The sequence below is a fragment of the Monodelphis domestica genome, chromosome 7 (assembly GCF_027887165.1).
Source record: "Monodelphis domestica isolate mMonDom1 chromosome 7, mMonDom1.pri, whole genome shotgun sequence".
Classification (NCBI taxonomy): Eukaryota; Metazoa; Chordata; class Mammalia; order Didelphimorphia; family Didelphidae; genus Monodelphis; species Monodelphis domestica.
Window position 1 is genome coordinate 192,421,993 of NC_077233.1, and position 15,568 is coordinate 192,437,560.

The 15,568-nt window shown below is 37.9% G+C and overlaps 1 pseudogene; it reads left to right on the forward strand.

The window, feature by feature from the left end:
* Positions 1-904: 904 nt before the first annotated feature.
* Positions 905-5,467, forward strand: LOC100618072 (2-oxoglutarate and iron-dependent oxygenase domain-containing protein 3-like; annotated as a pseudogene).
* The last annotated feature ends 10,101 nt before the right edge of the window (positions 5,468-15,568 follow it).

Consider the following 15,568-nt stretch of genomic DNA (forward strand, 5'->3'; position numbering starts at 1 on the left):
TAGACTTATTCTATGCAGCCCTAGAACTAGGAAAAATGGGCAGAAATTACAAACGTAAATACCATGTCAACTGTGAGTTTTCTCTTCATCAGTCTAAACATCAGAGTTCCTTCAGCCTATCTTCACATAGCACAGAATTGGGTCCTTCACCGTTCTAGTTATCCTACTATGAACTTTTTCCAGCTTATCTCTCTTCCAAACTGTAGTATTCAAAGAAAATTTAGGCTTCACATTTCAATTAACTGTTTTTGGGGAGTTTCTGACAAAATGACGATATGGAAAGTTGTATCCCAGCACACTTTTCTTCCTTAATGTTTGAAAAAAAAAAGAATTGTGCAAAATTAAAAAAAAAAACCTTAAGATGAGAAGGGAACTTTTTTCAGAAGGTAAAGGCTTCTGCCTAGAAGTCTGCCTAATCAATCTATTCCTCTAACTGAGCACAGCACCAAGTGCCCTACTTCCTGCATAACAGTCCCACATTTTGAGTTTTGGCTGAATGAGGACTTATTCCAGCCCTAAGTAATCAATTGCTCTTCATTTTATAGACAATACTTTACTAAATGAAGTACTAAAAAAAAGACTCAAAGTGAGTGTTAACTTTTTTATTGTGCCTAAAGCACAGCTAAGAACCTGGATATTGGCTCAGGAAATTATTAAATATGAAAAAAGCAAATTTTGGCACCTTTGTTCATTAAATGAGATCATGATAATCTGTGTAAGGAAGCATTTCTCAGAAATGCTTCCAACCAAGCCCATAAAGCTCAGGGTCCTATCTCTGAGAAAACATGCCCAAGTCAGTCATAGGATGAGTCACATTCTTTCTCCACTTCCTTTTTTTTTTTAACCTCTTTTATTCTCTCAACCAAATCCAGTGCTCAAAAATCCCAAAGTGGGGAATCTGAAAATGGAGGTAACGGCTAATTTCTTCCCACTTAGTCACCAGCTTGGCACTTCTGAAAAGCAAAGGAGTATCCCTAACATATGTAAGAGAAGAGATTTTTTGCTGCATAAAAGGAAAGATCTTAGAAAAGACCCTTGGAGTTGCCACTCCAATACTCTAATCCAGATGCAGATTTTTAAGACTACAGCAATTCTCCCATCTCATGCTGGTTGTAATGAATACCCCTTAATAAATCTTACTTAGATACAGAAGTCTTATACATGGTTTTTCCATTTCCCACATAATCACTCATTTGCAGAGGTTTTTGTCCTGAAATGTGGGAATTGAAATGGATAGAGGAAACCTTTCAAGGCTCTTTCTCATTTTAAAACTCCTTTAGAACTCCCAGAAATAACACTCACAGAAATGGCTACAGTTGAGTGGCCCTAAAAGCTTCTGCTCTTATTCCCAAGTTAGTAACTCAGTTTGACTGTACCTGAGCTTTTAACATAAGGCACATAGTGAACTTAGTGACCTTTGAGACAATTCATTGGGGGTAATTATGAAAGGCTGAAAAGCAATGAAGAAATAAAAACTGAGGGAAAGAAACTTCCATAATAAGGAAAAGGGGACATAAAGTTAGCTACAGTCACTATAGCTCAGTTTTCAGGATGCAGGGATCTAGTCAGATGTCATCTAGTGTGAGGAGTTCATTGCTGTTACTCAATGTTAGGGATCTGGACAGGAGTAAATAAGTAGCAGTGGCAGGGGTGGCTTTCAAAAGAGTGGGTATTTGCTACATTGTAATATGGAACTCTAGAAAAGTAGCTCGTGGAAAAAAGGCTGAGGGACAAAGGATATGTATTAGCCAAATTCCCACTCAGGAAAATGGAAAAACTAGTAAATAATCTAGAAAATGAGCCAACATAATAAATAAATGCTATGAAATGAAGGGTAGTGATTTCCAAAAGAAAGCCTCCCATGAAAGAGAAAGGAAGTCAATAAATTCTATGGCACATCCTAACCCCTCCAAGTAACAGAGTAAAAGTAACAGGAAAATCCAGAATGGTTGAAAAGAGTAGTTAGAGAGAGTTATAATAAGTTACAATAAGTCTGGAAATCAGCCTGTCAAAGAGGAAATTAAAAGGATAATTTTTTCTAAAACAATAGAAGTGATAAAAATGGAAGAGTTGCAGGTTTTGAATCTTAAAAAGGTGGAAGAAATGTTGAAAGAAAAGAACAAAAAATAACCAAATCAGAATACTTTGGTTCTGTGTAAGCCAAAGTGATTGTAGAGAGAAAATTTAAATGCCATAATGTTAGTTATGTCCCATACCAAGCTTGCTGCAAACATATTGCTTCTATTTTATGTCAATGCTATTCATAATTCTCTGTCATAATTGTGAGAATTGGCTTATTTCGAGTCTAGCTAATCCCTGCCTAACAGAAATGACTTTATGTTTGACTGATGAGTGACCTGCTTATTTACTGAGAAATTCTAATGTATCCAATATTGGCTTAGTCAGCTTTATTTAGTCAAGGAATGTAAAGTTCTGATTATAATCAGTTTAGTAAACTTCATCTAATCCAGGTATACAAAATTAGCAAACTTTCTTAATCACAAGACCCAAATGCTGAAAAGGAGGATGAAGTCCAGACCACCTCCTGGCTGACTACTCTTGTTGTCACCCTCCCACTTGAACCCTGTGAGTCTGCCCAGAAATAACAACCAGATATAAGGGCAGAGACCCATTGATCAGAACTCTCAGTTGGGTTATGCGTCCTAGGGTATGTCTGAGTCACCACTTACCGACTTAAAGGAATGAAGAGCTGGGGAATCATATGCCTGCATGAATAATAAACTGTCTGACTGTTGATCCTTTGAGTACTTATATGCCTTCTCAGTACCTCAATTATTCATAACCTCCTCACAACAATATTGTGTTTTGAATTTACATTTCAAATTGGTGTTATTCTTGCTTTCTATACTTCTTCAGTGAAGAGGAAGAAATTGGTGGGTTTTAGGCTCTTGTGGCCATTTTCTTGTGGCAATTGTTTTATCCTGGTCAAATTTCCAAGGAAATGGTGCTAGTCTATGTTAAAGTTTTCTTTTTTATCCATTTCCCAATTTTGACATCAATCACCACCTTGGAGAGGTCAGGCTAGAGAAGTTTTAATTACATGCTACATCTTCCTTGTTTTATCCTTTCTTCTAATTTGTTATTGATTTTACTTTTGCCCTAAAGCTTGATACTCTCATTGTAAGAAAATAGGTGATTCAGAAACTGCTCCCACATTGAAAACTAGTTGTTTCCTGTCCTTTAGAATGAGTCAATTTCTTTTTGGGGGTGACATTATTCATTTCTCACTATGTCCATTGTCTTCACAATCTTTTTAAAAAACATTTTGTTTACTTAACATTCATTTAAAAAAATTTTGAGTTCCAAGCTCTCTCCATCCATCTAGCCCCTCCTCCACTCACTGAGAAAGAAATATATCAATTATACATGTGAAGTCACGCAAAACATATTTCTATATTAGCTATGTTGCAAAAACAAAGCAAGAAAAACAAAAAGTGAAAAAATATACTTCAATCTGTGCTCAGGTTTTATCAGCTCTCTTTGTGAAGAGTATTTTTTCACCATGGATCCAGTGAAATTGTCTTATCTCATTGCATTGATTTGAATAGCTAAGACTTTTATAGTTGATCATCTAGTGTTGCTATTACTAGACAACGTCTTCCTGGTTTTGTTCACCTAACTTTGTATCAGTTTGTCTTCCCAGGTTTTTCTGAGACCGTCCCTATCACCAATTCTTATAGCACAACAGTATTCCATCACAATTCTATACAACTTGTTAAGCCACTTCTCAATTGATGGGCATTCCCTCAATTTCCAATGCTTTGCCAGCACAAAAAAAATGCTGCTATAAACATTTATACACACACACACACACACAAACACACACACACATATGTCTTTTTCTTTTCTCTTTGATCTCTTTGTAATACAGATCTGGTAGTGGTATTGCTGAGTCTAAGGGTATATGCCTTTTTGGGGGCATAGTTTCAAATGGTTCTCTAGATTGATTGAGCTAGTTCTTAATTCTACCAACAGTACATTACTATCCCTATTTTTCCACATTCCCTCCATCATTTGTCATTTTCCTTTTCTGTAATTTTGGCCCATCAGATAGGTCTGAGGAGTTCACACTTACCTATTACCTTTTTTTGGCTATACATAAATATTTACTTAGCAAATGGTTCCCTAAATGTGAGATACCTATTCAAATGATATTATTAGTAGGATGTTTGAATTATATCAATATTGAAATATTTGATGTGAACAAAATAAGAAGATACAAAAGTTTTAAATATATTAAATGGATGGATATTTAGATATACTTAATGGGAGGGTGGTTCTCACATTCTGCACACAGATAAATAATGGAGTAGATGAAGTTGTTTTCACCACCATCCATTAGTAACAAGAAATTTTATTTGATGTAATATCTGCTTATCTTTCTGTTGATGAGTGAAAAAGACTACAATGTACAAAAAAGACAATTAAATTCTATGAACATCTACTGCAGAAGATGAAGTAAAAAAACTCCACAAAGAATTTAATAAAGCCTTCTAAATTAAATAAACATATATTTTAATACTTGATAACCTGGCAGCAAAAATGAGTATTAAGAAGGAGGTCAAGAAGTGAAAAAGAAACAAAAGAAACTAGAATTATAGACTGCAAAAGCCCTCATCTACATATCAAGAATATTTTCTTCAATAGGTTCATGTCCAAAGCTGTGGGACCCTGGGCAAGTTACTTCCCTCCTTATCTCCTTAGCCTTTACCACTCTTCTGCCTTGGAATCAATACACAGTATTAATTCTAAGATGGAAGATAAGGATTCAAAATAAAATAATGGAGAAAATGTTAAAAATTAAAATTAAATTTAAAATGTTTTGTACATATGTGTTCCTCATCCTCCACCCTCTGCCCCTGAGTTTTGGTGGTCACACATTTACCATAGCATACATTTACCACACATTTACACTCTAGAGCACTTTCTTTTGGAAAACATTTTGTAAATCTGTATAGATACTTTGGGGCAAAAATCCAAGATACTTTTTCAGAAGAGGATTTTCAGTTATACTGTAATGTGAGACAAAAAATTCAGTACACAATTAGTCGAGCTTTTGATATCAATGTTTCATCCAGGTATCTGACAAAGCCTACCTTGTTCTCCCAGATAAATAGTACTGAGGCCAGGACAACTCCTGATGAATACTGGCATCCTCGTTGATAACGTAGGGCTCCTTTGATTATACCTCATTGCTATTATCTCTCAGATTACATGGAACACTTTGGTGAAGGATGACGTGTTCATGGAAGAACATGTTAACAAGACTGGAGAACCTAGAGCTGGTCCGATTTCCTCCTTTCCCTTGGGTTCAGAAAGTCTCCATCGGGTAGAGAAGGTCCATTGGGGTACTTGATATGTAATCACTATCTCTTTCACCTGCAATCTTGACCATGGCATTGGGGACCCAGCAGTCCTTCAAGAGAATGGTCCAATGAAATGTTAGCAGCACCTTTGTTGGAACAACATTGAAAAATCATCACCATACACACACATTGGAAGTAATAAAATGATAAATTTGAGTGATAAAATAAAAAAAAAAACCCTAACCATCAGCAGATTTTTCCATTCTGTAAAAATTTCAAGTATAATCCTAGGGATAAACTGTGTCTGTTGTCCAACATTCTAGCTAGGAGGAGGAAACCTGTTATCAGTAACCTGGTCACAAGATGGTAAATTTATTTTTCATGGCAAAACATGAAATAAAATCAAGGCAGAGCAGTAGGGAAAAGAGATAGAAGGTACTTAAGAATCAGTCTTCAAATAAATTTTAGATTCTTCTACCATAAGGTGGTAAGTGCAGTGAATATCTGTTTGATTTCAATGGGGACTGAGAAGAAAAATAAATCAGTGCTTCATAGTTGTTAATTGTTGTCTATAATCTTGTAAATATCCATATATCATAATTTCCCCAAGATGAATGATCATTTGAATAAAGTCCAACCTGAAGAATCCAGCTGAGCACATGCTGTTAAATCAGCTTTGCTACCTATGTTCTCCCATATCTCAAACTTGCTGGAACATTTACTTTTGTCTGTGGTTTTTTAAAAAACAAAATTAAATGAGAAACTCTAAAATCACTGACTGCAGGAAAATGAGAAAACCCCAGGCACATTAATAGTCAATTTCTGTGCCTGAAGCAAGGGAAGCCAAATATGCCCTCCATTCAGGTGGGGGATGTGTGGAAGCGAGGCTCGGGAATAAATCACCTGGGCTTGGAGAGAAGAGGGCCAGGAGGAAGAGAAAACAAACCATCTGGTGGTTTCCTAGTTTAACCAATTATTTTTGCTAACCAAGTATTAAGCTCCGCGATCTCTATAGTGGCAGAGAGACTGCAAGCATTAAATTTCAGAGACCTGCGGTAAAGCCGGAGCTTTTTGCAGTCTTGGTTTCAGCTCTGCCAATCATTGAGCAGCTTTTGTATTTCTTTCCTTCTTGTAAGTTACTTGTACAGCAAGTGGATTTGATAATGTTTGTAAAGAATTTTTGTACTTGTCAAATGAGCCTTTCTCTCTCCTTTCCCTACTATCTCCATATATCTCTAATGGTTCTCCAATTCATTTAATGACATACCCATTACAAATATAAAATGGCTCTGAACCCCAAGCCTTAGCTGTTCTTATTTAATTATCTGGCTCCAATGAATATTTCCAAAGTCATTTGGAGTCTTTCATAAGGATTGTTTCACTTTTGAATATAGGAGTTACTTTCCTCCACCTCCCAAGCCCCACAAAAGTCTAATCTCCACTCGTTGTCTTCAGAATGAAGTTGATAATACATTTGTCTCTTAAGCAATGACATGATGGGCTCTCTGTCATGATGAAGAATATCAATGCCTGAGTGCATTGTGAAGCACAAAGAAAATTTAATTGCATTTAACCACCAAAGTCTAATCAGCATTAAAATTGAATATAGACTGTCACCAAATGTTCAAAGTGGAAGGGCCACTCGTTTTACAGATTAGGAAATGAAAACACATCGAGGTAAAATCATTTCCCCAAGGTCACACAGTGAATCAATGGCAGACAATAGAATTGGACTCCCAGCCATAGAATAACAGAGTTGAAAAGCACTGCAGAGGCCATGAAGTCTGTCCCCTTACTGTTAGGTCCCAATGACTATAAATGGTGACTCTCCTGAACTGGTCACATGATTCGAATTGGCGCTACAGATTTCTTTTGGACTGCAACTACTTATTATATTTTAAGCAATTTAAAAATAAAATAGTGTGTATTTGAATACATGCAATAAGAATTCTTCTCATGACCTTCCCTTTCTTCTTTGAAGGCTTCTATTCCATTTTTGGCCAGCTCTGATTGGTCAGAAGTTTTTGCTTACATCAGGAATAAATCTACCTCTCTCAAAATTCTACCCATTGCTCCCAATTCTGTCCTCTGGGGCCAAGCAGTTCAGGCTTCTCATACATCATAGCCTTTCAAATATTTGAACATAGTTATCATGTCCCCCTAGCTTTTCTTTCCTCCAGGATAAATATTCCTAATTCCTTCAACCTAACCTCCTCCTAAAGCATTATTTTGGGGTCCTTCACAGTCTAGGCTCTGAACTACCCTGTTTCCCCATATATAGTGGATATACAAAGGAGTTTTCATTATACATATCTGTCAATGGGCATGAAAACCAACCTGACTTCATGATTTATGAATATATTTTAAATAGCTAAAAGTCTGTGGAATATTATTTCATAAAATTGGTAATTTTGTATTTGAATAAAGAAAGATATATATTACAGAAATTTCATGGGTTCATATAAAGCAAGACTATCAGTAAATAAGAGGCTGCCATTTAAATTCTTACTGCTGAACAGTTTGCCCTTTCTTTTCAAATATTAGAGGATGAGTCCTTTTCTTCTTTGCAAAATTGCAGTGCCAATGGCATAGAGGAATCTGCTACTCAATACTATAATTCATTTTCCCTTCATTTTAGATCTGGATAATCAGTCAGGTGAAACTAGTCTAATATTTAAAATGATTGATTAGTTTAATTTTAAAAATTAGCCCATTGATCTTGAGTTTTCATCTTGTCCTTTTTCCCTGGATAGACAACTCATTAAAAAGAAAGTTAATGATGTAAATGTCAATATGTACCTGTCTCTCTTTCTATTTTGTTATCTAGACTTTTTGCTTCTTCTTTCCTTTTTTACTCATCTTCCTTTCCCTTTCTCTCTGATTTCTCTCATTCTCTTTCTCCCTTCCTTCCTCTTTATTTCTTTTTGCCTTTCCCTTCCTCCCTCTCCCTTTCTCTCTTTATCTCCGTCTCTTTATTTCTCTATCTCCCTTCCTCCACACTGTTTTTCTTCCTATCTCTACCGCCTCCCTTTCTCTTCCTTTCTCCTCCTTTTCCTCCACCCCCCCCCCCTTCTCTCTAAACAAGCCAATTTCCCCCCCTCAGGGGCTATGAGGTTTGACTAAGCGAGATGTTACCAAAATAGGTTCCCTGATCTGCACCCCATTGTCCTAGGAAGAAAGAACCAGAGGAAGGCAAAGAAAAAAATCTAATGGGGTCCCTGGAATGTAATCTGAAAAGCACATGAATATTCCTTTGTGTCATGCTTCAGCCTACCAGAGTAATGTGATCTCAGCTCAGCCAGCAAAGAATTCTGCAGGAAAAATAAATGAGTTAAGAGGAACACCAATGTTAGGAGGTGTCCCAGGTTGTGTAGTTCTTATGAATGGTGGGAAAACTGTAGGCTAAACAGGTCATCATATTTTCCAGGCTTACTTTTTTTTCCTTTAATATAGAAGAATTCTGTTTTTTTTTGTTTGTTTTGTTTTGTTTTGTTTTGTTTTAGAGCCTCTTCAGATTAGACATGTCTGGTTAGGGATAATAGTGGGGAGGTCGGGAGTGGAAGTGAGAGGAGGGAATGGAATTCTCTCACCTAACTACTTTATAATGTTCCTCAAAGTTTGCTGAGCAAAATACAAACATTGTCACTTGAGCCTCCCAACCACCCTGCGAATTAAATATTACAATCACTATTAGGTTCCTTTGATTTTTTTAACTTGGCCTCCTTTTTCTTTTATTTTCTTTCTTCTCCTCTCCTCAGTTATGAACTCTGGTCTGGAAATTCCTTCTACAGATACAGATCAGTAACTTCTTTCCAACTTCCAGTCTTAGTGAGTTGCTTGGGGCCCTAAAAGGATGTCACTTCTATGTGGTCTCATAGCTAGTACATGTCACAGGCATGACTTGAACTCAGATCATCCAGACTCAAGGGCCAGTTACGTATCTTTTTTACTACTCCACCTTTAATTCCCCATTGTGTCAGGCTCCAAATGTTCCTTGTCAATGGTCTTTGAAGCTAGAGAAGTGTCAGAGGCAGAACCTGAGAGCCTTCCTGGGTGATGAATGAAAGCCCAACAATTCCTTTGTTCTCTATATCAGTTGCAATTTCAAACAGTTTGATTCTCTTTCAAGTCAAACTTGTTTCTTTGGGGGCAGCTGGGAATCACAGTGGATAGAGCACCAGGCTTGGAGTCAGGAGGATCTGGATTTAAATTTAATCTCAGACATGTTCTAGCTGTGTGATTCTGGGCAAGTCACTGGGCAGACAAACTCTGATTGCTTTGCCCTTGCTGCTCCTCTGTCTTAAAATTGATACTAAGACATAAGGAAAGAGATTTTTAAAACTTGTTGTTGCTTTTGTTTTCTACCTGGGTATGGCTTTCTACCTGGGAAGAGAGTAAAGGGAGGAGACTGCAATTTTAGAAAAGCTATTATCTAATAGTGAAAATTATTTTAAGTACAGTGTTCCAAAAGTCTCAGGGTAGTTTCATGCTATTACTAGGTTGGTGATTTTATGGACATAGGGGACCTCCTATTTGAGGAAACTCCCTCTATCAGGACAGGCCAGCACTTGCTCCATAAATTTAGGGAGTTAGAAGGATGCCCAGAGGACTTGGAGTGACTTGCCTAGCTATTATTCCACCCTGAATTTCATGTTTTAAATACAAGTATATTTTTCTTTATCGAAACATTATTATTTTGGGTTGACATATTCTTAAAATGCATCCAGGGACTCATCATTCCAAGGAAGTGCTGTACATTACATATCTGATTTGACCATCTGTAGAAAAAAAAGATGCAGACTTCAAATTTAGCTCAATAATAGTCAAGTCAAGAATCAATTATTAAATACACGCTATATGCCAGCCTGGAGAAGGACATGGAAAACCACCCAAATGTCTTTGCCAAGCAAACTCCAAATGGGGTCGTGAAGAAATGGACGAGACTGAAATGCCCCAACAACAATGATATGCACCAGGCACTGTGCTAAATCCTAAGGGATACAAAGAAAGGTAAAAAACACAATCCCTGGCCTCAAGTTACTTACAGTCTAATGGGAGAATAGCATGCAAACAAATATAAAAAAGCAGGTTATATATAGGACCGGGAGGAAACTATTAATGAATAGAGGGAAGACCCTAGAATAAAAGTGGTTTCCGAAGGTTTTGTGTAGAAGGTAGGATTTTACTTGGGACTTAAGGAAAGCCAGGGAGGTCAGTAGTCAGAGAGGAAGGTGAGCATTCCAGACCCAGAGGCCAGCCTAAAGAAAATGCCTGGAGCCAAGAAATAACGTGTCTTATTCATAGAAGAGCCTGGAGGCCAGTGTCACTGGATCGGGGCATATGTTACAAAGTCAGATGTAAGAACTAGAACTAAAAAGGTAGAGGGGGGCTAGGTTGTGAAGGACTTAGAACCCAAAGCAGCATTTTCATTTAATTCCAAAGACTTCACAAAGCCACTGGAGTTTATTGAGTAGGGGAGGAAGGAACAAAACTTGTGCTTTAGAAAAATAATTTTAGTAACTGATTGGAGGATGGATTGGAATGAGTAGAGACTTGAGGGATGCGGACGCAGCAGCAGGCTATTGTAATATTGCAGGTATGTCACCACAGGGGTGACATTTTTCTGCATGTCATGATAGTTATATTTTATGCAGACATATTATATTTCCTCTGTATTACATGTAATATATAGAATATACTGCATTATATAATTATATGTTTTTATTTTTACATGTTGATACACTTTTTAATAATGATTTTTTAGGGGGTAGCTGGGTAGCTCAGTGGATTGAGAACCAGGCCTAGAGATGGGAGGTCTTAGGTTCAAATCTGGCCTCAGACACTTCCTAGCTGTGTGACCCTGGGCAAGTCACTTGACCCCCATTGCCTAGCCCTTACCACTCTTCTGCCTTGGAGCCAATACACAGTATTGACTCCAAGACGGAAGGTAAGGGTTTAAAAAATAAAAAGATAATGATTTTTTAACATTTTACAATCCATGATCTCTCTCTCTCCCACCTACCCTTCCCTCCTCCATGTGATGGCCGGTAGCATGACATAGATTGTACATGTGTTATCATACAAAACATATTTACATGTTCATCATGGTGTTAAAGAAGACCTGAGGAAATAAAGTGAAGAATGGTGTGCTTTGATCTGTATTCAGATGCCATTGGATAGCCTTTTTTATCATGAATCCTTTGGAGTTGTCTGAATCCATGAATTGCTGATAGTTAATTCATTCACAGTTGATCCTCATAGCTCATTGCTCTTACTGTGTACCACATTCCCTTGGTGCTGCTCACTTCACTTTGCATCGCTTCATGTAAGTCTTTCCATATTTTTTTATGATCATCTTATTTGCCATTTCTTATAGCATGATAGTATATAATTACAACCACATCCTGCAGCTTGTTCAGCCATTCCCCAATTGATGAACATTTCATATGATTAAGGACAGTTTTAATTTCTTTTTTCTGAGAATGGCCTGTACATATCCTTTGATCACTTGTTAGTTTGGGAATGCTTTGTATTCTTATAAATTTGAAGCAGTTCTCTATATATTTGAGAAATGAGGTCTTTTCCAAAAACATCATATGACTTTTTTCTCACTTACACAGTATATTCAAAACACATACAAAGTAATAAAAGGCAAATGGTGAGGGGAGAAGGTATTCACAGGTTGGGAGAGCTCAGGAAAGGCCCTAATAGAAGCTAGAACTTGGGCTGAACTTGGAGGGGAACTAGGGATTCTAAGTGGAGAAGGAGCAGAAAAGGGAGTGTAATTAAGGCATGGTCACAGTGACAAGACCATCACCACTGGGACATAAATAAGCTGAGGCATAAAATGGGTGTTCTTAGTCTGTTCCTGTTCTTTCTTCAGCTTGGCTCACCAGTGACAGAGAAAGGACAATCAGTTTCCATGCTATATTTGGTCCCTTGAAACATGGATTTCTTTAGTAGGCTGGTGAAATCTGTTTAAAAATGCATAAAATAAAAAACCCATAGAATTTCAAAGGAAATCAATTTTATTGACATAAATATGGAATTCTCCCCCACCCTAAGAAATCCTGCATTAAATTGACTAAGCAAGCATCAACCATTGCTATATCATCACTCCAGCCATCAGGCTCTCTGAAAAGCCTTCTCATCACAAATTTAACCTTCATCAGAAAACTGATAGAATGCTTGCTGCTAGATGGCTCAGTGGATAGATTGCTGGGTCTAGAGCCAGGAAGACTCATCTTCATGAGGTGAAATCTAGCCTCAGACACTTATCAGCTGTGTGACCTTGGCCAAATCATGTAACTTTGTTTGCCTCAGTTTCTTTATCTATAGCAAGAACTGGAGAAGGAAATAGCAAACCACACCAGTATCTTTGCCAAGGAAACACCAAATAGGGTCACAAATTGTTGGACATGACTGAAATGCTAAAACAACAGAACACTGATGATCCCTTGCTACAATTTTCTCTCTCTGCCTCTACCTCTCTCCCTCCTTCTTTCCCTTTTTATTCCTCCATTCTTTCTCTCTCTCTTCCCTCCTCCTTCATATCTCTCACCATTCCTTCCTTTTTTCCTTCCTTGTATCCTTCCTTCCTTCCTTGCATCCATCCTTCCTTGCATCCTTGCATCCTTCCTTCCTTCCTTGCATCCTTCCTTCCTTGTATCCTTCCTTCCTTCCTTCCTTCCTTCCTTCCTTTCTTCCTTCCTTCCTTCCTTCCTTCCTTCCTTCCTTCCTTCCTTCCTTCCTTCCTTCCTTCCTTCTTTCCTTCCTTCCTTCCTTCCTTCCTTGCATTCTTCCTTCCTTCCTTCCTTCCTTCCTTCCTTCCTTCCTTCCTTCCTTCCTTCCTTCCTTCCTTCCTTCCTTCTTTCCTTCCTTCCTTCCTTCCTTCCTTCCTTCCTTCCTTCCTTCCTTCCTTCCTTCCTTCCTTCCTTCTTTTCTCTCTCCTTACCTCACCTCCTTTCTTTTCCTCCCTCTTATTTCCTCCCTCTTCTCTCTCCCTCCTCTCCACTCTCTTCTCTCCCCTATCTAATGCATTGGCATCCTTCTTATGGCCAGATATTCAATTTAGTCCTACTCTCACTCCGGGAACAATCCAATTTGCCTAAAGGCACATGAATTGGCCAGGTTCATTAAATCGACTAGCACCAGTAACCATTTGTAACCATCTGTATTCCCCTTTAAAGTCCCTGCTAATACAGGTCTGATTTCTGCTAGGATGGTTCACAATGCAGTCAGCCTTTCTGGTTATCATAGCTTTCTCCTATGTCAGTGCTGAACTAGCCAGTTACTTTCAATTGCAGTAACTGATGCTGCTCACAGTGCTGAATTCTTCACTGATTATAGCCTTAGCAATGGTATACCAGGATTGTTCTTTCCAGGGTTTCCAGGTGTTTACTCAGTGCCAGATCCACTGAGGATTATTCAACCTTAAATAGATTATTGCCTGTGTTCCTAGACATTGACACCTCCCAGCAGAGACACTGTTGAGAAAACCTGAATTACTATAACCACTGACTCAATTTCCCCAACAGTCCCTTCAGTAGATAATCTACTTTATAATAATAATAAATTTATAATAAACTTTGCAACCACTAAATGTCTATCAGAGTTATTAGAGCTAGTTAATCTTTATTTTACCAGTAGGCATGATACTGGAGTCTCGTTGTCCCACTCCCCAGGAAAAATCAATTTAAAATGGTTTCCAGCATTTCCACTCATGCCTATTCATGCCTTTTGGGAAGGCTGGAGGGGTAATGATTTATCTTTACACAGTAGCCCAGTGGTGAGCCACATGAAACTGTTCAATATCTTAGACATAAAATTTTTATGGGACTCCTGGTTAATCCATCTGTAACATGAATTAGAATCATAGATTAACAATGAAAGAAGTCTTGGACATCACTGGCTCCAACCATTCATTTTACAGGTTAGGAATTTGAGTCCCAGAGTGATTAAGCAACATATCCAGGTTATTTAATAGGAGCTAGTAAATGAGGCAGCTTTAGAGCCCAGGTTTTCCTTGACTCCAAATCCTGCCTTCTCTCTACTATATTGCATTGACTTTATGGGATATATGTGGTCCTAGGATCTGTTGGACCTTGCTACTCTCCTCAAGCCTTAGATCCAAGAATAGTCAATTTCCTCATATTCTTGTTCCCATTACATCATATGGTTCTGTCTATGTGGTGGTAGACAACTTGACCCAGATGATTTACTTCCTCCCTTGCCTTTGCAGCAAAAATCAATGGCCTCTTCTGGAAGGAAGTTGTCTAACTTCCCAGACTCCTTCTTTGCATTATCTCCTATAAGGCCATTCAGTTTAATTCAAAGTTTTCAAAAATTTAATTTGGATGATGTTCCAATTTTCCATGATTTATAATTTGTCCAATAGGCAGATGGAAAATGCAAATTAAATCCAGAAATAGTACTAGGTTCAGTTTGAGTACCCTATCCATCAGACAGTGCTGTCCTGCTCTCTACTGTGGAATTCTTTTTTCTACAAAAAAATATATTTTTCTACCAAGACCATAGTCTTTTATGCAAATTATAGTTTCCATTCTGTTATTAAGTCCCTTTGCTCTTTGTGCTGTAGTCTCTGTTGTATAGAGTTGGAGGTTAGCTGGGCTAACCAACCTGGGCTGACTCACTTCCCAGAGACCCATGAAACCACGTCTAGTTCCGTATTTGTATCATTAGACCTTTGCAGAAACTCCTGAAATTGAATACCAGTTCTGGCCCACCCAGCTGAGATTCCATTTCTCATTCTCTATGTTTCATTGCTCTTGTGACAGTGGGCCAATCTTGAGCTTCCAGAATTAGTCTATAACTAACTACAAATGACAGATAGGCAGGAAGAATAATAGGTTGTACTGATTTTCTCAAATCACAGCATCAGGGTGGTACACACAAGGAAGAGTGGTGGATGTGGAGTCAAAATTGGGGGTTTAGATCCTGGATTTGGCACTGTCTGTGCAACTTTAAGCAATCAACTTCATCTCCCCAGGCCCTATTTTCCTCAGCTATCAAATGAAGAGGTGGAATTAGATGCCTTAAGTTCCCTTTTAGCTTTTACTCTATTACTCTTATGTTAAGCTATGTTCTAGACCATTCTGAGAAATTCTTATTGAGAATGAAACTGAGAATCTCAAAATTAGCTAAACCAAGGAAATGACAAGAAGGAAAGAAGAAATCCAGACATTAAAGACATATTTGGGGCGCAAGGGAAACAGAAATGA